Source organism: Cryptomeria japonica, chromosome 3, assembly GCF_030272615.1.
Source record: "Cryptomeria japonica chromosome 3, Sugi_1.0, whole genome shotgun sequence".
Lineage (NCBI taxonomy): Eukaryota > Viridiplantae > Streptophyta > Pinopsida > Cupressales > Cupressaceae > Cryptomeria > Cryptomeria japonica.
This window is the reverse complement of record NC_081407.1, coordinates 370715756-370737285: the sequence shown is the minus strand read 5'-3', so window position 1 is coordinate 370737285 and position 21530 is coordinate 370715756. Positions and strand designations below refer to the sequence as shown.

The following is a 21530-nucleotide window of genomic DNA, read 5'->3' as shown; positions in this document are numbered from 1 at the left end:
GAACTTCCTTTTCTTCCCTTTGTTGCTTGTGTTAGCATGTAGTGCTTGAATTTATCCCCCTTTGTTTGGACCCAATCCTCTTGTGATTAGTCAAGATTCTTCTTGAGTACAATCATTCTTGAGTTGATCGGATTTTGGTAGTGTTGGACGAACACTAATGCCTTGAATAAAGGATTCCCAACTAGATGGTAATCCCTTAAGTGCTATTAGAGATAGCTCCATATCATCTATATTATTCCCAATACTTGACAATTGGTCTTTTAATTCTGAAATCCTCATGAAATAGGATGTGATTGTTTCTCCTTTGTTCATGTAGATATGCATTAATTGCTGTTTTAAAGTGAGCAATCTGCTTGCATTATTTATTTCATATGAGTTTTGAATGGTTTTGAACATATCATAAGCTGCTGTTAGTTTTGAGATGGTTGGGAGAATGTGATCTTTAACAGCATCAATTATGATTTTCTGAGCCTTGTTGTTGTGTCTTTTCTAGGTTGTTTTCTCTGGCTCGTCTTCGGCCATCTTAGTATCTTCTTCTATGTATGCATCTAGTTCGAGTTCTTGAAGAATTGCTGTTATTCGAATTCTCCATGAGATGAAGTTGGATGTGCCTTCGAGTCTATCCTCCACTCTAACACTGTTCACCATGATTGTTTTTCCTTTGATTCTGAGTGCAAGTTTGAATTTTTTTTAGAAAATTGATGTCACTATTTTATTATTTCTCTACCAACGTGGCTCTGATACCATGTTAAGGAATTGAGATCAAAGATAGAGAATACAATAGTTTGGTAATATGTAGTGAGGATAGACTTTAATAAGATCACTGCAATGAATATGTTTTACCTCCGATGTATATATATATATATATATATATCTTCTATTAATCTTCTATGATAATATCGACAACTTGCTGGTTCGTGAAACTGCCACGGTTATTGGTTTTAGTTCATAGCAAGTGTCGATGCCTATAAATAAAAGGATGAAGAGTCATGTCCACGTAGGGGCATGACTTCTACGTGGCTTATGCCATGTAGTCATGACCCTTCGTTCAATGTCGTTATATATTACTTGCTTCAATCCGAATGAAGCTATATCCCTAACAGGATTCGGCTTCTAACCTCCTCCTTTCTCTTTCCAACGCCCTTTGGGCTCTTTGATTGTTTTGCATGAATTGTTTTTCCCACGGGATGGCAGGATACGAGCTCTGATACCAATTGTAATGTCCCCAAGTAAGTTTAACCATTTAAGACATCATAAATTCTATATTCTCAAACAAATAGAAAAATAAAATAGAAATTAACCTCAAGGTGGACTTCAAATTTAAACCTTATGACCAATGTAAGTTTGGAAAGGATTACGTTCTTGAATAGGACGCTTTGATACCTCAGCGTGATGACTTCCCTCAGGGTTTTTGGATCCAAACCTAGGCCTAATTTGGGACGACACCCTCAAGGACTTATATGGGTCGCTGATCTCTACCTATCTTGAGACAGACGCCCAATGGTTTTACACAGGCCTTTCCCTATTCATTCACGCAACCCTCCTACTATACTAACTGTTAAGAAATTAACATTTGTTCTTGACTTAATTAATTGTTCTAATTTGTTTATTTGCCAATTTGTATGATTAAATTAAATAGTTTATTGCTTATTAATATATGTGACACATATAAAGAATTAATCTAATAATCCACTTGAATTTATATAAATGCAGATATATTTCCTACACTACAGTTCTATGCGTAAGGATGGCATATTATGACCCATTTCAGTGGCTACAACTTATAATTAAAACTTATAGCTTCTGTCTTATAAATTAAGAGTGTATAACATTATGCAGCATTTACGATAACTTAATTTTAATCGGTATCTTGCTGTAGGCGTACGTACCTCTGGTATTGTATGCGGAGTAGGTAGAACGTTTTGGCTAACGTTGTAGTAGAGTTGATATTTTATGTGGCGGAATTCCTCCAGACGCTCCTTCCCGATATCCCCCGTAAATCCTCCTAGCGTAGGTTTCTTCTACTTATATTCATTCCCGTGTTTTGCCAAAGCCACGAGGTGTGCCCGTTCGGTTTGAAGTGTTGTGCCTGTACCATCCGAAGAGGTGTGCCCACTCGACAAGCTGGCGGTGAACCTTAACGATTTATCCATCAGCGATCCCAGCCGATAATTAATATAGTTATATGCCTAATTCGATTTATATTGCAATCGTTGATTTGTAATACGATTAATTCTATTGTTTGGTGATTACCGTAAAATACTATTCGATTCATCAAATATAAACATGTAAGTATTACAATTTATAATATTATTATTATATTATTATAAAATATAAATATATGTAAGTATGATAGTTTAATAATAACAATGTTATTATATTAGGAATCACATATAAAATATTATATTATCTCCTGTAAATAAAATTTATATTATATTCTAATCAATTCATAAATTACATATGGGGGTTATCACAAAAAACACTCCAACACTTAGAAAACTGAAAATGTAACAATAAAATCCATCTCAATATAGCTCAATCTATCCCTCTGAATGGGAAATAGTCTCTCCAATCAGCTAGGTGCTATCTCTCAAGCACAAAACTAGCACAAGCGAGGAAGCTCTGAACTTTGAAGCACAAGTCTGACACAAATTCGATAGCACTTCGTTACAAAATATTCATCGATACCAAAACAAGAGCCCAACACTCTTATTTATAACTTTGGTGTCTCCAAATTCAAATTCACATTCCCTCCAAATGGATGCCAAACCCAAATGCACACTAATTTCACCCTAATTTGAAATTTGCATTTCATTTCCCCTCCTTTCCAAGTCGACCTTCACATAGAAGCAAATATACTTTTATAAAAATGAAAATAAAATAATAATGTGGCATCCAAGTTAGATAAGTGAAATATATTATAAAATTAACTTATTTCCCATAAGGCGTCCTTCTTGCCTTATTAATATCACTTTATAATTTTATTTTTTTCAACAATAAATTGCCCAACCTTATGACATAAAATAATATTTTATCACCTCAAGTCGACCCCTTGAGTCATAACTAGAAATACATAAGTCACACACCTAGGCCAAGGGGACATTAAAAAAATATAAATTAAAATACTTTTTCCCATGTGCTGAGCAACTGCTATAGTGAGCTGAAGGCCAAAAGTACTGAAAACTGCACTGCCAGAAATAGCCTCTAAACAGGACCATTGAAACTTGCCAAAAATAGTACTTACTATAAATAGCATACTGCTAAAAATAATAAGTGTCTCTAAAGTGATTTTAACCACATTTCGAGCAGTCGTTTTCATTTACTAAAAATTATGTATGGAAAAGTCCCCAGATTCAGTTGCATGTCACACCATTGTGAGGCTCTCTGAAAACCCAGAAAAATAAGTTGTCCTCGCTCCCATTTACTAAAAATAGTAAGTTTACCAAACTCCACTGATTGCTACACATGTACCATCATTGCGAATCTTTTTGAAAACCCAGAAGGAATCTAGAATCAAAATTGTAAAACTCCAACATGCAAGCCACCAAAATTGCCAAAACATCCTTCTAGAAAATAGGAAACCCTAATTACTGCTCCCAACTAGCCTACGGGTCTCCGAGATAGGCTAACAGCCAACTGAACTGCTGAGAAGGGGACATTACAGCTTACCATGCTGGTCTCCTTTGTTGGGTAGACTTTTCTCTCCTTCACATCATAATCATCTTGGAACTTGAACGCAATTTTTTTGTTCCAACCAATTCTCATTACAGCTCTTCCATTTTATCAAAGACAAAAGTACATTATAACTCTTGATTCTCCATTTCCCAATGCTGCTCATCTTTCTCAACCCTTGATTTCATATTTGAATTTTTTATTCCTTCAATCTCTTAAAGACTTTCCCTCTGCAAAGCTTTGCTTATGATTGAACTGTGCGACCACGTAACCTTGCAGTTCCTTATACCAAAATACCACGCATAAGTGAAAATGCATGCACATGAAATTTCAATATGTAATTTTTCAAAACATATTTAAGATAATTTATGTGATATCCAGTTTGAATTTTTATTGCATCTAACACGTATAATATCTAAAATTGATGTGCAATGACTCTTAAACATGTATCTACATCATCTAACATGTACGTGCACACCCTTCAGATATGAGACTTCATTTTTTTAGAATGTTGAAAGTAATTCTTGGCCATGAATCGTTTTGTTTTGAAATGTGGAATAGTGCCTATCCAACAAAATCAGAGTCCAGAACTGACGAAATATTATGTAATTGACCTCTATGGATTAATTTCTTCAACATTTGAGTACGAGTAAGAAAATGATTCCTAATAATGAGTTACTATTCAAATGATGAGAAAATTGCTGCAGTTGATGATTGAATTTTAAGCATTGTTGTTTTCATTTTAATCTAGTTTATCACTATTCCTATCCTTGATTTATCTTTTGGCACATTGCTAAAATTTTTCTCTAGTTTCAACTTTAGAGTTGTCACTTTCTATTTTTTCTAGATTATATGTGGAAGATGAGGGCAATGTACCAGACACTGCAATTAGAAAGCCAGGTAATCTAATAATGGTAACCCAGAGAAACCCATTGTCTTGCAGAGTTAAGTCAATTCCAAGAGGCGAATAATAATAGAAAAGGTTGACCAATTTTGTAGGGGTTTTAATAGCAAAGAATAGGTGTGAATAGATTGAATTTCTAGAGAAGCTGTTGAAAAATAACTGTTTTGGTAAAACTCTAGAGGTTGGAGATTGTTGACAAGGCATTTGAGGGGACTATAGGAATGAATTCTATTATTAAGGTTCTATTATTAGGGGAGAAGAAGCCTGTTTATGTGTATTCTTAAGTTTTCCTACTGCAGAGGAAAATGTCAGGATTGTGTGTTGAATTACTGCTCCGTTAAAGAAATAGTGAATGATCTGATTTGGTAAGAAGGCCTCTGCCACAGGAGAAAGATGATATTAATCATTTTCATCTTCTTCCAAATCTTAGGAGTTGGAGGCAAGTAAAAGAAACTATGGCAACAACAGTGATAAGGCTGATAATGAGGTAAACTTGACATGAAGGGCGGGGACAAGGGCAATGAGTTCCTTGAGGTGAAGAAAGAGAAGATAATTAATAAAATCCCCATCAATAAATTCATGACTGATTTTTTGGTGTTCATTTTAGTTGTACATGCGTAAACATGATTTACAGCAAGACCACCAAACTCCAAATCAGGGAAATCGATCAAGAGGAATCATTGAAAACATTCATGGCTGAACATTTGGTGGAACATACAAAATCATGATTTACAAGAAGACCACGAAAGCCCACATCAGGGATATAAAAAGAGAAATGGAATCTTTCCAGTCTGTCATTCTAGATCTGATGTCTCTTTGCTAGCTCACACAAAGAACGAGAGTAACATAAAGCCTCCATATTGTACAAATCACATTTTCTCATCTTTTGGCCATATGAATAGAACATTTTTGGAAGGAGTCAAGTTTATCACTCTTTTTAAACCTGAATCATCCTAAATTTTCAACTTTAAAGGCTTAATTAAAAATATTCTTTGTTTCATGGTGTTTCTGTGATGGAGACAGCAAGGAACACCATAATGTGTTTCAGGGACAACAGTCCAGGAGGTTATTTTTGGGGACAGCAGTCTAATAGCATGTTTAACATGTAGCACGCTTGTAAGAATCTTTTCATGCCTCTTATATCTAGTTTGAGTCTCATTACCTTTAAGATATTTCTGTTACAATGTTTTAATCTCAGGGACAACAGTCCAGGAGGTTATTTTTGGGGACAGCAGTCTAATAGCATGTTTAACATGTAGCACGCTTGTAAGAATCTTTTCATGCCCCTTATATCTAGTTTGAGTCTCATTACCTTTAAGATATTTCTGTTACAATGTTTTAATCTCAAGAAGATCTGATCTCCACTTAAAATACCTGCTCATTCCGGTCTTAGTTGTCTTGCTTTTATCCTATCTTTGGACAATTTGATGTTTTCAACCAACAAAGTAGAATCATAAATACAAAGAGCATTAAATTAATAAATGAAGCAGCACAATAAATGAATTGCATGTTGTGCTGTACTAATTCTCTACCAGTCGGACCTATTTCCCCATAAAGTTTGTTGATATGCATTGTAGTTTCTCAAACAACGGTGTAGGAAATTTCTAGTAATTTTCATTTAAGCATCACCATGTAATGCTGAAAAATTCTCTACTCTGCAATTTTTTCTTGAAAAGGATTCTATATGTTATCTTTTTGTTTATATGCATTTCATATTTCTTACTCTCCTATCTTTTTCGTTATGAACGTGGAGACTATGGTGAGATCCATGTCTGTACACAAACTTTCATCAACAGGATTTGGTAATGCTACTGGAACAGATAAATCCATTCTAGAATGCTAGAGCTTCTGGTTTAGAAACTATAATTACATTTTCTTAGCATCACTTCCAACAATTTCTAAATATGCATCTCTTGGATTATCATTGGTTCCATCAAGTATAATTTTGATTGAGGTACAATATGATTCATAAAGATCATCCTTAACCACATTGAGGCATGGATACACAGTTCCATTGGTTGGAAGCCATGTGTTTCCTGTCACAGTAGTTGACTATGACATTTGGGTTTGGATTCAGTTCTACACTCTAAAGGAGTTCATCAACATGTAAGGTGTCCAACAATAGTGGGAAATAATAACATGTGAATGTACTTTGAGAAAAGGGAACATAATGAACTCAAAGACATTCTCACTAATCTATTTGATGATGTTGTGGGATCTATATTGAAGGAATTGAAGTTTGATTTGTGGCCCTTGGAGTCGCTCATTTTGGAGATGAAGCTAGACTTTGTTACTAGCCTAAAATTGACAAGGTTTATGATGCTAAACATATGATTTCTTATACTTTTGGTTGGTTCATTGTATCTCAAGAACTTTCTTTGGATGTGGTAGATATATAAAAAATTAGATGTCTTATCTACCATTTTCAAGGCATGTAGTGATGTCTCATTCAACTTGACAAAGGCTTCATCAATGGGTGCTAGTGGGTAGTATTGAGGCAAACTTCAAATGAAATATGCCTTGTAGAACTATGCAATGCACAAATTTAGCTATGTTGGATGTGGAATGGATTCTCATCCCACATGTGGGAATGCTTTGAATGATACACTCATAGAATGTGAATAATTATGCAATTCACCACCTCAATTTGTCCATTTGTCTAGGATGGAATGCATTGGACTTTGTCAACCTAATGTCCACTACTAAATACATGAAGATAGTCATCTGATTTCAATGAAACTGGAAAAACTGAAGGAACTCTCACTGCAACAACAAGATCTAAGAGATCCTCCATAACACCAACAACCACTACAAAAGATCATCCATCTCCAAGTGATGAATCCATGTCATTGTCAAAGCTTCCATTGAACTCTGATGATACCAAGATCTCCAAGCATCATGATGATCATCTCTTAATTGAAGATCAAGCATCCTTTGTCAATAGAACAAAAAATGTCAATAAACGTGTACTACAAATTGAAAGGTAGGATCCAAGAGCTTCTCATACACCATACACTACTACTATAGATTCAAATGAAACATAAGTACTCAAAAAAAATTCATTTTTTCACTATAATAAGCATACTAATATAATAAAGGTGACCAAGAATAAGGCCTATCAAACAATTTTACAAGATTAGGACATATGCAACATCTCAAAGGATTAACACATAATCAATGCTTCAATATCAAATACTCCACATCAATAAAATGCCAAAAAAGAGAACCAAATTTAATATGCAGATTTCCAAGACTCAAACACCAAGATTAACGCTATATCTAAGCTGTGAAACAAACCCACATAAGAGTAACAATAGATCAATAAGAACCCACCAAGTAGCCTTGCAAATCTAAATTTGTTTCCATCAGAAAACTCAAATAGTTTGAACACAATCTTTTCATAGATCTACAAACCATAGTTTTTGTTTAACATGTAAAATTTGCAAGGTCATCTTTATATATTAGAATCAACTTAAGCTTTTAAACTCTCATATCTTTAAATATGTCATTTGAATTAATGAATATACTTAAGATCTACCAACCCATAACATTTAGAAATGGGAAAGTTGCAAAACCTACCAAGTTGTCCAAAAGCATTAAGGTTGTAGAATGGCCAACTCCACAAATCACAATGAAAAAGAGAAAATAGGTTGTCTATAAGCTTACAATAAACATGAATAATGCCATCTCTACAACCCAAAGGCGATCAATGGCTTATCATTTGGTGCTTTCATGTAACTAGGGGTTGAAACGACAAACCCAACATAATCATTGCATATTGTAGTTCAAAAAGTAGGTGCTTTCATATGTGACCAGGGGGCTAAATGCATACACCCAACATGAACACCTTTTCACTGTGCGTGACCAAAGTAAAAGAACATAACCACCATGGAAGAGGAGAATCACATATTGTCAAACCAGAGCTCCAAATCACCACTATTCAAGAAACAAACAAATGACCAATTCCATAGGAAAGAACCATGAATTTTAAATGCCCACTATAGATCCTATTGACAATATCTATAGCTAAAATGGATTTCATGGCTTCCATTCTCACAAATCTACAAAACAATTTTAACACACAAACCATACACTGCAGTATACAAGCCTCCAAAAACACCCACTTGCACAAACCAGGCTTGATACTAAATATTGAGAAAGAGTATAATATTGTTGGAACAATATAAAATTCTCTAATCCTATATCAGATTGGTTGAAATACAAGGGTTAGACCATAAAAATGGAAAATTGTTAGTGTATGCAAATTTGAAATTAAGTTGTCTTAATCTTGAAAAGACTTGCATGCAAATATGAAATTAAGTTGTCTTAAATATACGAAGTTGTCTTAATCTTGAAAACTGTAATTGTATGCAAATATACAAAGTTGTCTTAAGCAGGCTTCGGCAATGACGTGAAGAGCCTGCATTAAATGCGGCTAAAGATTTGGCTTCTCTAAGGCATGTTTCGTGTCCTTGGGCTGTGCGTCCGTCACTTCTATCATCGCGAATGACAACTCATAATTAATTTTGGGTTTTCATTCTCTACATTTTTATCCTTGTTGTGGTGGCATACAAAGTTCACAATTAATTTTGGGTATCCATTGTCTGGATACTGTGTGTGTTTTCATTGTATCTGAGCTTGTTGAGGGCTTTGCTAAGTTTGGTTGGAGTGGTGGTTTTTGGCTATGTTTGGTTGAAGCGGCAGTTTGTGAAGAAGGGAGGTAATTGTTTTCAATTGCTGAATTCAGGTACGTTTACAATTTGACATTCTCTGGTTCCATTGCGTGCATTTACATTCCGTGTCTCTGTTACCTTGCGGCCTATTTTGCCTCGACTTCTATGGTAGTTAACATATTTTGGATTTTTAATAAATTGATAGTTTTTTTGTTCTCAGTGTTTTATGCATCTTTGTTTGTGCTTTAAGAATCTATTGTTTGGTTTGATTTTCTATGTCTTCGTCGCATCTTTACATTGCTCTGGCAGTTAATGAAAGTATATTTTGGGTTCTCCGCATTTTTAGGGTTTCATCGTTTTTGCTTTGCATGTGTTTTTCGGTTGTCTGTCCATCGATTTAGGGTTTCACTATGTGCATTTACTACGGGTTATTTGACCTTCGTTGTTGCGGCACTTAACAAATTGTGGGCTTTGATTAATTCATAGATTTTCGTTCCCCGTGTTATATATATCAATTTCACATTCTTTGTGTTGGTATCTGTATTGGTAAATTTAGGGTTCAGATATATATAGCTTTGATTATTTCATAGATTTTTGTCCCTTGTCTTATATATAAATCTATTGTTTGGTTTGATTGTCTGTGTCTTCGTCGCATCTCTGCATTGCTCTGGCAGTTAATGAAAGTATATTTCAGGTTCTCTGCGTTTTTAGGGTTTCATCTTTTTTGCTTTGCATGTGTTTTTCGGTTGTCTGTCCGTCGATTTAGGGTTCCACTATGTGCATTTGCTATGGGTTATTTGACCTCGATTGCTATGGTACTTAACAAATTGCGGGCTTTGATTAATACATAGATTTTCGTTCCCTGTGATATATCAATTTCACATTCTTTGTGTTGGTTTATGTATTGGTAAATTTAGGTTTCAGATATATATAGCTTTGATTAATTCATAGATTTTCGTCCCTTGTGTTATATGTGTGTGTATCAATTTAGGGTTGCATTGTGTGCATTTTCATTCTTGGTCTCCGAGTTATTTGCCCTCGATTGCTGTGGTGCTTAACAAATTGTACGCTTTGATTAAGTCATAGAATTAATATATACATATACATGTGCACATACGCGAGCGCACACACACACACAAATATATATATATATATATATATATATATATATATATATATATATATATATATATATATATATATATATATATATATATATATCTGTGTGTGTGGATTGAGAACACCATGCTTGCATATGAAATGCAAAAATGTATGCCCATGGTAGATTTATTATCATTGTTCGTGTTAACATCTTTAGATTCATAAAAGTATTATGTGATGGGATCCTTTGCCTTTTAGGTGTCAAGCATGGTTCTCTCAATCCATGTATAGGTTGTGTCCTATAATTGTTTTTAGGTGTAAGGTATATGTATATGTATGATTGTAGTTTGGCACTATTTGCAAATTGGTTTTATGGAGGGCAAGTTGATTGATTATTATGCATTGAATGGAATTTACTGCTTAGTGTCCAACTTTGTTCACTATTTCCTTGCAGTGAATACCCTTACATAGATAGAGTATGGAAATGAAGGTTGCAATTTATATACTTTTATGCTTGACATACTTTTTGTAAATGTGCATATGTATACATAGGCGAGGAAAAAGATACGTGATGTATATATATATGTTTATATATCTATGTATACATACATGTGTGTGTGTGCGCGCACTTGTATACATTGTATATATAAAACACAATGAGTGCCCTTACACACAAAGTATGGAAAGAAACATTGCAAATTTATATACTTTTATGCTTGATATACTTTCTGTAAATGTGTCTGTGTGTATTCGTTGTATTTGCAAACTGGTATTTTGAAGGACAAGTTGATTGATTATTATGTATTGAATAAAATTTACTGCTCAATATATTTTGTTGTGCATGATTTTGTGGGTGTTGGAATCTAATGTGAATAATCTCGATGTTTGGTGTAGACACCACCATGTTGATTTAGAGAGCACTGTCTTGTCTGGCTGGATGGTAATGCTTTGCAAGCAGTTGACATAGTGATATCAACCTTATTGATTTCTTTGATGGTCCACTAATATAACTTTGGTTAATGGCTTCTTGTTGATAGTTTTACGGTTAAAACAATGAAAAAAACAATATTGCTCTTTGTTATTGTGCAAATAGATGTTGCATCCTTGCAATTGGCATATAGGAATCAATTGTTGTGATTTAGAGAATAGTTATTGCTATGTTGGCCAGCCCAAGCTTTGAAAAGACCTCGGAGCAGGCTTCTCCACATGATTCTGTAAGTTCAAATATTGTCTTTCATTGCTTCGTGAAAAAAAAAGTTGTGAGCATGTGGAACATGCGTGCTTATATTTGTGTCTCTTATGTTCATTCTATTCCTTTATCTGGTCCTCCAAGCACACACATTGATGCATTTATTGTAAAAACGTTCACATTGGTGTTGACGTGTATGTATGCGTACCTATATGCATGTGATTTTGCCTATTTGTTTAGGGTTTTCCTACATGCACAACATTTTCATATGTAGAGAGAAATATTCACGGTTGTACTTAGATACAAACAAAGCATGCTTGCACTTGTATGCTTGCAATAATTGTGGTCAAGTATACCGAGAGTGTTGACCTTTGTTCTTTTGGTTGTGGCCATGGCAAATTCCCCATATGTACAGGCACGAGCATACACAAATAAATAGCTGTGGAGGATGTCATATGTGCTCAATTGATGAAATGAATAGCCACCCTCACATCTGCTTTGCTAGAATAGATGTTAATGGATCCACACATGGTCGTTTATGGTTGTGAGTACACCAATCAAAACTGGAAATTGTGTCATGCCCCCTATTTGTGATGTATTCCACTACTGTTTAACGTGATAGTTGGATATATCCCACTGTTTGCATAGACTCAGACATACAAATAGAGATACAAATGGAAACCAAAATCTTGCATGTGTTGAAGTAGGGAGAACAAGAAAAGCTTTTATATGTGAAACATATGCACATCCATGTGTGTATCATCATGTATGCCCTTTGGTGCAACAAAGTGATAAATGAGTTGTTGTGCTTTGTCTTTGTGAGATATAGATCATGTACATCTACATAGAGATTCACATATATGTGCATATATCTGTGCTGAAACATGGGTTGAAAAAATAAGGAAAAACTACCATATGTATATATAGGAATGTGCAACTCATATATATACTTACACAACTCTATAGATTTTCATTTAGGAATAAACTCTATTGTACTTTCTACTATCTGTGTAGGATGCACATATGCAACCAGAATTGACTGCACATGCAATACATTCCATAAATGCCGGAGATGAATTTTCATCTCTAGTCTTTCAACTATTATCCTTCATAAAATTGCATGTTGATCAAGATGAGGATGAGTGTTACAGAGTGGTCCTCTCTGATGGCACCCATATGCAATTAGGTATAATCCCGCCTAAGTACAGAGAGTTGTTCAATTCAAATACACTTAAAGTAGGTTTGATAGTTTCCCTAACAAGCTTTGTGTGTAGATCCGTGTGTGCATTAAGGTAGCTTCACCTGCATCTTCTCTGCTTCTTTCTTTGATGATTTTGTACTATTACACTCATGCAAAACTATATGTTCAACGTTTATTTCTTCCTCATGCCACAAGACTATAATAGTTTTCGGTCTTGATGTTAGACTTGCACAATGCTAGAGGCTCGGAAGCCCTAAGTACCTTTTCAAAGACCAGGAAGATGAAATGATGGGGTGTAGCATGCCTCCATCAAAACGAGCCCTTAAATTTTGAATACACTTGCCTCGGACACAAGCTGAAAAATCTGAAATGATTAGTCCTATAAAATGACACCCATATGCAATTAGGTATAATCCCGCCTAAGTACAAAGAGTTGTTCAATTCAAATACACTTAAAGTAGGTTCGATAGTTTCCCTAACAAGCTTTGTGTGTAGATCCGTGTGTGCATTAAGGTAGCTTCACTTGCATCCTCTCTGCTTCTTTCTTTAATGGTTTTGTACTATTACACTCATGCAAAACTATATGTTCAATGTTTATTTCTTCCTCCTGCCACAAGACTATAATAGTTTTTGGTCTTGATGTTAGACTTGCACAATGGTAGAGGCTTGGAAGCCCTACATTCCTTTTCAAAGACCATGAAGACGCAATGATGGGGTGTAGCATGCCTCCATCTAAACGAGCCCTTAAATTTGGAATACACTTGCCTCGAGCACAAGCAGAAAAATCTGAAACGATTAGTCCTATAAAACGGCTTAACCCTTACCAAAGTAAGTGGACTATTAAAGGTATGTCACAAATGAAAAAAACATACGTTAGTTCAGTACACCGAAGGGTAATGGTCAAGTTTTTAGCTTTGATATTATTGACGCTGGTGGCACCAAGATCAAAATTACTTGCTTTAATGACATTGCAAAGTTGCATCATGATAGAGTTGAGGTGGGAGCGTCCTATTGTGTCCCCAAAGGCTTAGTTAAAGAGGCAAACACAAAGTTTAATAAACTAAACAACCATTTGGAAATAACTTTGGACCAATGTTCAATATTGAAATGTTGTGATGACAGTAACACATCTCCTGGAAAAAATTCAAGCTTTACACCAATAGGTGAAATTACAAATTGCAGTAACTACACTTTGGTTAGCATAATTGGCATTTTAGTTGATATTGGAAACACTACAATAGTGTGAAGAAAAGATGGAACGCAGGTTATGCGCATAACTCTAAAGATTAATGACATATCAAACTTTTCTATTGATGTGAATATATGGGGTGATGGATGGCAAACTATAGGTGATGAGTTGGAAAAAAGACATTGTTTTGGAGATCTAGTTGTCGTTTTTGTTATAAATGGTCGTGTGGGTTACTTTAATGGGAAGGTCATTAACAACACTGCTGCAACAGTATTGAATGTGAATCCTTCCATCCTTGAAACACGGGTGCTTATGGCCAGAGGGGAACTAACATCTAATGTAGTGTTATTGCCCTCTACCCCTGGACAACTTAATACGCCATATACCAGAATGATACTTGCCTCTATTTTGGAGCGGTCTAGTGTTATGACAAAAGCTATGGAAACAATTGTTAGAGCAACTGTTATGTTTATCAAACCTGATGCTTTTTGCTACCTTGCTTGTCTATTGAAACTAAATGGCAAACAATGTAAGAAAAAGTGTGTTCAAGAAAATGCCAATGAATGGTTCTTCCCTAGATGTAAACTGCAAATACCAGAATGCACTTATCGCTATTTGTTGCAGGTGAAGATTCATGACCATACTGACAACATGTGAACTTTTGATGAAGTAGGAGCAAAAATGTTGCAAATCCCTGCGAAAGAACTTTACATGATTCAGTATGACACACAATAACCACAACTTTGATCTATTTTGTTCATTGCAATTGTTATGTCTTCAGTCTTCACATCAAAACTGAAATGTACAACTCCTAGAACAGGTTGAAAACAACAATTAGTAGAGCTTCAAAGGTTGATTTCAAGGTTGAGTCAGACCCGTTGCTTTCAGAGATTGCTCAAATCACCGGATCTACATAATGATTTTCTAGCTTTCTTAGTTTCCTACATTTCCTTGACACTTAAGACTTTAACAGACATGAGTTAATGGTTTTATTTCTTGCGTTTCATTGACTAAACTTTGTTGCCACCCTCCACACTTGATTTTTTGCTATTCCTATGGAAATATATATGGACTGAAAATATAGCATGAACATTTCTAAACTTGACAATATGTTGTTACCATCATGCTTGTTCTGTTTTATGTCCTCTCTAAGTTTGAATATATTATATAGATCATTGCTTTGCATTATCTGTAGCTAAAACGAATTAGCATTCTATGTGGTATCTTACCTTCATAGCTTGCCATGCCCAAGCCTCTGTTGTTGTTCTCTTTGTTTGTCATTTTACCTTCCTTTTGGTTTCAAATTATTTATTTGTCACAATATATACCTTCCTTTTGTTTGTCTCTTTGTTTAGTAGTTGACTAGTATTTACCTTTCATATGAATTTTTGTTGGATAATTAATTGTCGCTTTGTATGCGTCTAATGGACAGTTTATGTGTGTGCATAATTATTTCGCATGTTCTTTATTGAGGAAATATCCACACCTGCTCATAAATATGTGTGCACAGGTTTATATATAATGCCTCTATGGTGTGCAAATAGCATACATCCGCAACATTGAAATGTGCCATATGTTTATGTCTGTACAAGCTTCACTGAGTGTACATCTTTTCTAGATCTGTGCAAATGTTTGTGTGCCTGCATATGTGTGCATATATACATTTGCATTGTGTGTCTTGCACAGAGCGTTCAACTGCATAGAGAAAACAATGTTTGTGTATGCGTATACATGTGTACCTATAAATACATATATATATCTATGTGCATGTATGATGGAAGTGACATACATATTGCACAAGGACATGAAACATGCCTTAGATCAGCCAAATCTTTGGCTGCATTTAATGCAGGCTCTTCACGTGACCATTGAAGCCATCCATAGAGGTTGTGGTAGGTGGTATATCACCTCATCGCCACGTCACACTCGAACGCATCAATAGATGACGAGGTTCAAGCTATCTTGTTATCACCTGGGAGACGAGGCTTGGCTGAAAAGTCGTGGAAAAACATGCGCTCGTGTAATGTCCCCTTCTCTGTGATATTCAGTAGTAGCAGAGGATTAGCCTATCTTGCGACCCTCGTAGGCTAATGAGGATGGTTAGAGGGTCTTTTGAGGGTTGTGGCATCTCCAGTGCTCAGAGTATTGTGGATTTGGCCTTCGTTCGACTTCATTTGGACTTTGTTTGCCATACTTACTATTTATAGTAAGTTGGAAGTAATAGAGATGGACCCTTTCTATTTTAAGAAAGTGTATTTGGTCACATGGGGTATTAAGAGGAGAGACTACTACTTCAGACGCCACGTTATATGGTGATTTAAGGAGATTAATATTATTGTGACCAAATTAATATTAATTCATTAAATGGTTAATTATAAAGTTACAAATAACTTTATGATAAATCACTTAAGTTGAGGGTCTAAGCATCATGAAGAGGGGGACCAAATATTAATTAATTTAAGAGCTGATTTTCCAAAGTTTGGTGACATGATTATTAATTGCAAGTTATACCATTTAATATCATTAAATTTAATGAGGAATTCGAACTTATTGGGAAAATATAAAAGGACTTCATTGGTGAAAATCGATTATTCTTGACTTGTCATTTTTGAGGAGATTGATTGAAGTTTTGAGCTCTGGAAAGATGGCGGGGGTTCTTGTAGATTTCAGAGTTTTGGCATTCGAGAACGAGCAATCTTCAGTGTAACAACCTTATGAATTGGTGGAAGATCCAGTGAGTTTAGCTACAAAGGGATTGGCTTCATTCAGGAGTCAACATTGAGCTAATTGGTAAATATTTACAAAGATAATTTTCAATTTTCAAATCAGATTGACTGGCTTGTGTGGAATCCAGCGAATAAGGAGTTTTTGGCATCATTTCTTGATTGGTACGGCTTGATTTTTATTAACCCCAACGACAACAAAGAAGGAGATCATTGAGGGGTCGGATTTTTAACAGGGAGATGCAGAAAAAATTTGGTTTTGTTATAGAAGAAGGCGACTGGCAGCAAGAAGGGATTAGGTACTTCATGCATATTTAGAGATTTCGGCTCATTTCAAGTTGCTTCTTTGGCTGGGTAAACATTGGATCAGAATTTGAATACATCCGGGTATGCTAAAGACTATTACTGTTATGGAATTTGATCAAATACAGATTCAATAATGTGTCTTCTCTATATTCTTGAGTAATCAGATTAGATTCAAATTTCGGAATTTATTTGAAGTTTTATGTGCATTGCTTTATTCATTATCATATATCCTCAAAACACAAAAAAATAACAAAACTCAAAGAAAACCAAAAAACAGTCAGCAAATCTCCAGTATTCATTAAAATTTCAGTGGTTGGAAGACAAGGGGTCTTTACAGCTTGTCGAAAGGATGACACTATATATATAGAGATCCCTGGTATGCAGCAATACACAGAGAAGTCTTTGTATGGCTATAGTTGTTCTATGGATGTCCATATCCTTGGCTATTTTCATGTGTTTGTTTATATGCAAGTTGTATATATACATTGTGGGTGTTTAAAAATATACTATTCAATTTCGTGCCTCCTATATGCTTGCACATATATATATATAAATATATAAAAAAATGTAGACAATGTAAACCAAAAATTAATTGTGAACTTCGTTCCGACTAGTGGAACTTTTAGTAACAACTGCTCAATATCATTGCAACGAGCTATAGTGCACTCATCATATACATCTTAACTCTATTGAGAGAAGTAGAGAAATATGTTCTAATTTGTATGCTTAGTGCCTTTTGGGCTATATGTCTAGATATGCACATACATATGTATATGTTTGCATGCATGTATGTGTCCACGAAAAGAAATAAGCATTCTCCCAAATCAATGCATTCTTGTATACATACATCCTTTTTGGTTGTGTATGTCTATGCCTGTATACATATAACCTTTCCAACCCACATTTTGTAATGAGGACACAGAATGAGAGCACAAACAATGACAACCCTGATCTAATTAATTGCCAGAGCAATAGAGATAAACGAATTGAATTGCAAGCAATAACCATGTCTATCTATTTACATATCTAGTCACACATGTATGTGTATGCGTTGCATTTCAAAAAATCCACAGTTGCATACATGTTGACAACCGACAATAACTACTCTTAAAGGCACCTATCTATCTTTATTGCGGTCCCAACATTCAATAGATTCATGATAACGTCTCTGGTAACGTTCATTTTTCTGCTTTGTATTCACCATTTGTTTCTTATATTTGAATGTTTTCTATGAAAAGATGGACCTACATTTTTGTTTTGATGTCTCTTCATAGTTGATGGTTCATTTATAGTTATTTCAATATGTATAGACATTTACTAATATGCATTGTCATCTCTATATGCTATACACAAGATCTTTTCCCACTTATGGTCAGACTTTCGAACATCTATTGCCATGAACAAGTATATGGACATGTGTATCATTGTATTTTGATTGTACTTTCTTTCTATGTCTATTGTTGTTTTTGAATTGTACTTTGTCTTTGTTTTGATCTGCCTTGAACCAATGATTGTCTACATGTGCTAATGAATTTTTATTTGCAATGTGTTGTTATTAATTGAAATGTATGTATGTCTATGCACAACTATATAACTCAATTAGATACACAAATATTTATCATTGTTTTCTAATTGTACTTTGTCTTTGTTTTGATCTTGCTTGAACTAATGATTGTCTACATGCGCTCATGAATGCCTATTTGCAATGTGTTGTTATTAATTGAAATGTATACATACATCTGTGCACAACTATATAGCTCAATTAGATACACAAATATTTAACATATTGTCAGTTCATCTAAGATAAAAGAACATGCATAGATGGCAATGCCCCCATGTACAACTTGCACCTATAACTGTTCCGTGAAACATGGGAGCTTTCCATCTCTTTTCAAGGTTATCCTAGAAGCCAACTTCGAGAAATTGGTAAAATTTGTACTCCTTTAACAAATAGCCCTCATGTGCAACTCATTAATGACATTTGTAGCTGCATTTTGTGACTTACTGGCTTTGCCTTTCCAAAGAATCCCACCAACATTTGTACTTGTTATATTTGATGTATTCAATACATATGTCATATTGCAAGGACTGACAGACAATGAATGGGATGTTCTCCTTGTTGCCACTAAAAACAAAGCTCACTTTGACCATGGATGGCATCAATTTGTAATTGACCAAAACCTAGAGCATGGCGACTTCCTTCTTTTCAAATATATACAACATTCGTATTTCAAAGTTATCATCTTTGGTAGAGATGGCTGTCAAAAAAACTTCCCTGTTGATTACCACCACACCCATCCACCCCCAAAATGTATCTACGTTACAAGAATTCGCCTTGCGATCTTTGTTTACAACCATGGCGATGTCGATGCATCTGACAACATCAACAAAAATAAAATGCATCCAACATTGTTCTACTCGTGGTTAGTATAGCTTCTCGTCTCCTTTCTGGAAAAAATAAGGATTGTGCTTTTCTTACTAGCTTTGCCATTTTTCATTTGAAATTTGTAGCTAACTGCTTTTTCCTTGTTTTCCATTGTCTCTTGGTCAACTTAGCACGCAAAATACCCGTAGTTGTTGCTCGCTTTATTTCAGAGAAACCTTTCACTGCAATGGTTATAAAGCGATGGAATATCGGTGGCCCTTTCCTTGTGGTAAGAAGTCAAATATTGTTTCTTCCACCGCGTTTCAATTTATGTAAACATGCCTCATTTCAATAGGCAAAGCTCACATTTCTGTAGTTGCTTTATCCGCCTCTTTTAACCATGTATTTACGTCTGTTGTCGTTTGGTTCTTTTTTAATCGTCTGGTTGCAAAAATTTCCAATACAATCATCACATGCGCTACGCCTCCCTCATCACCAAACACAAAGCACCCTCAACACCTGATGGCTGGTCCTGGAATGTCAAATGTATTATTGATAACATGACACCAATCTTCTCTACAGGTTGGAGAAAATTTGTTTATGAAAACAAATTGAAAGAACACGATGTCTATGTGTTTGAAAACCATGGTAAAAGTTATTTCTAGGTCCATATCTTTCCTTTCTAGATGACAGGTAAATCAAAACACATTTTCTTGAGTTACTTCTTCACATATATATGGATACAAAGTCCATTCATAGTCACATTTCCAAACGAATTATAATATACCTATTGTTTCCATCTGCTCGTAGGATAGTCTACTTCATCGTGCTTTGCGACTTACTTGCCTCTGTTGGTTCATCACTCGTAGAGATCTTTTTTTTGTTTTAAAGTCTTGAAAAACAAAATGACTATTCAAGACGTTATGTTTGTTAAACTGTCTAATATTTATGACACTTAGAAACTATGGTTTCTACATAATACTTGACCACCTGATTATTGTACTTATGTATAATGTTTATAATATACAGTTACTGAACAACAAAACATGACACATACTTTATTTCACAAAATCAAAGTTTATTATCCTTTTTGTCGGAATTCAAATAAAATTTTGCCTACATACATTCATATTCTCTCCAGCTTTCCTAGATTATATTAATCTTGACTTTGATTAGATTTTTCACTACAATGCCATATATTTACATATTTCTCACAGTCAATACACAACAAAACATTTTTCACTTATTTGCCTTTCATTGTCATTGTTCAATGTTTTGATGGTTGCTTTCACCTCTTATCTGGAATTGCTCCTACAACTGCAAGTTCTGCATCTCCGATTTGTCCTCTTGTAATTTCTTCCTGCTATACATGGTAATATCTCCCAATTGCACATCCTCTCAGATTATCTGCATCTCTGAGGTTTTCCACCTTGCACATTTATTCTAATCCTTTTATGTTACACATTGAATGCAGATGCTAGCTCATCAAACAATTTGGCAACTTTCAAACATGGATTATGCGCACAAGGTACACTGGCCAATGTATGTACAGATATCATTGTTTTACTTCCAGACTCCTCTTATTATTTTAGCTTGTTCCTTTTCAAACAACCTTTCCACTTTTCAAAAAAAAAAATCAATTGCTTTTTCATTTTTTCTTAAACTTTTGTTGCAAGTGCATATCCATCCATTATATGGTTCCTTTTTTAAGCAAGTCACTATGCATTTAAGCACATTCTTAACTTCTTTCTTCTATGTTATGTTGTTTCTATTGATACCTTTCCTATCCACAACAACTTACAACTCGAAAATAATCTTTGGCCATTGTTAATCTTCACAGTGCACAACCAAGTGAATAACATGGTCTACCACATGTGAATGAATTGTTATATCTAAGCAATTAATCTATGGAACTTTCCTTTAGCATTAAATTTAACATATTTTTTTACCTTCTAGCCACACATCGAACATAGTCATGCATTCTCCCCTTTGCATCATGTACATTCATCATTTCAAGTATAGTCTATGTGCAAGCAAGGTACAAATTTACGCAAACATTTATTTGTGTACAATGAGTTTGTTTTTTAAAATTATGTATTGCTCATACTACAAAACTTTGACTTTGGCAACTTTGTTGTTCAACTTGCCAATATCTTTCCTTTGTTTGCTTTTTCCTCGCCACTTTAACCATCCAATGCAGCAAAATG

The 21530-nt window shown here is 34.8% G+C and overlaps 1 long non-coding RNA gene across 1 annotated transcript in view; it reads left to right on the top strand.

The window, feature by feature from the left end:
* LOC131874504 (uncharacterized) overlaps nt 1-21530 on the top strand; it is a 78344-nt gene that overhangs the window by 34948 nt on the left and 21866 nt on the right. Inside the window, exon 2 of the long non-coding RNA XR_009371855.1 lies at nt 20798-20865. This is a non-coding gene — a long non-coding RNA (uncharacterized LOC131874504). The remainder of the gene's footprint in view (nt 1-20797; nt 20866-21530) is intronic.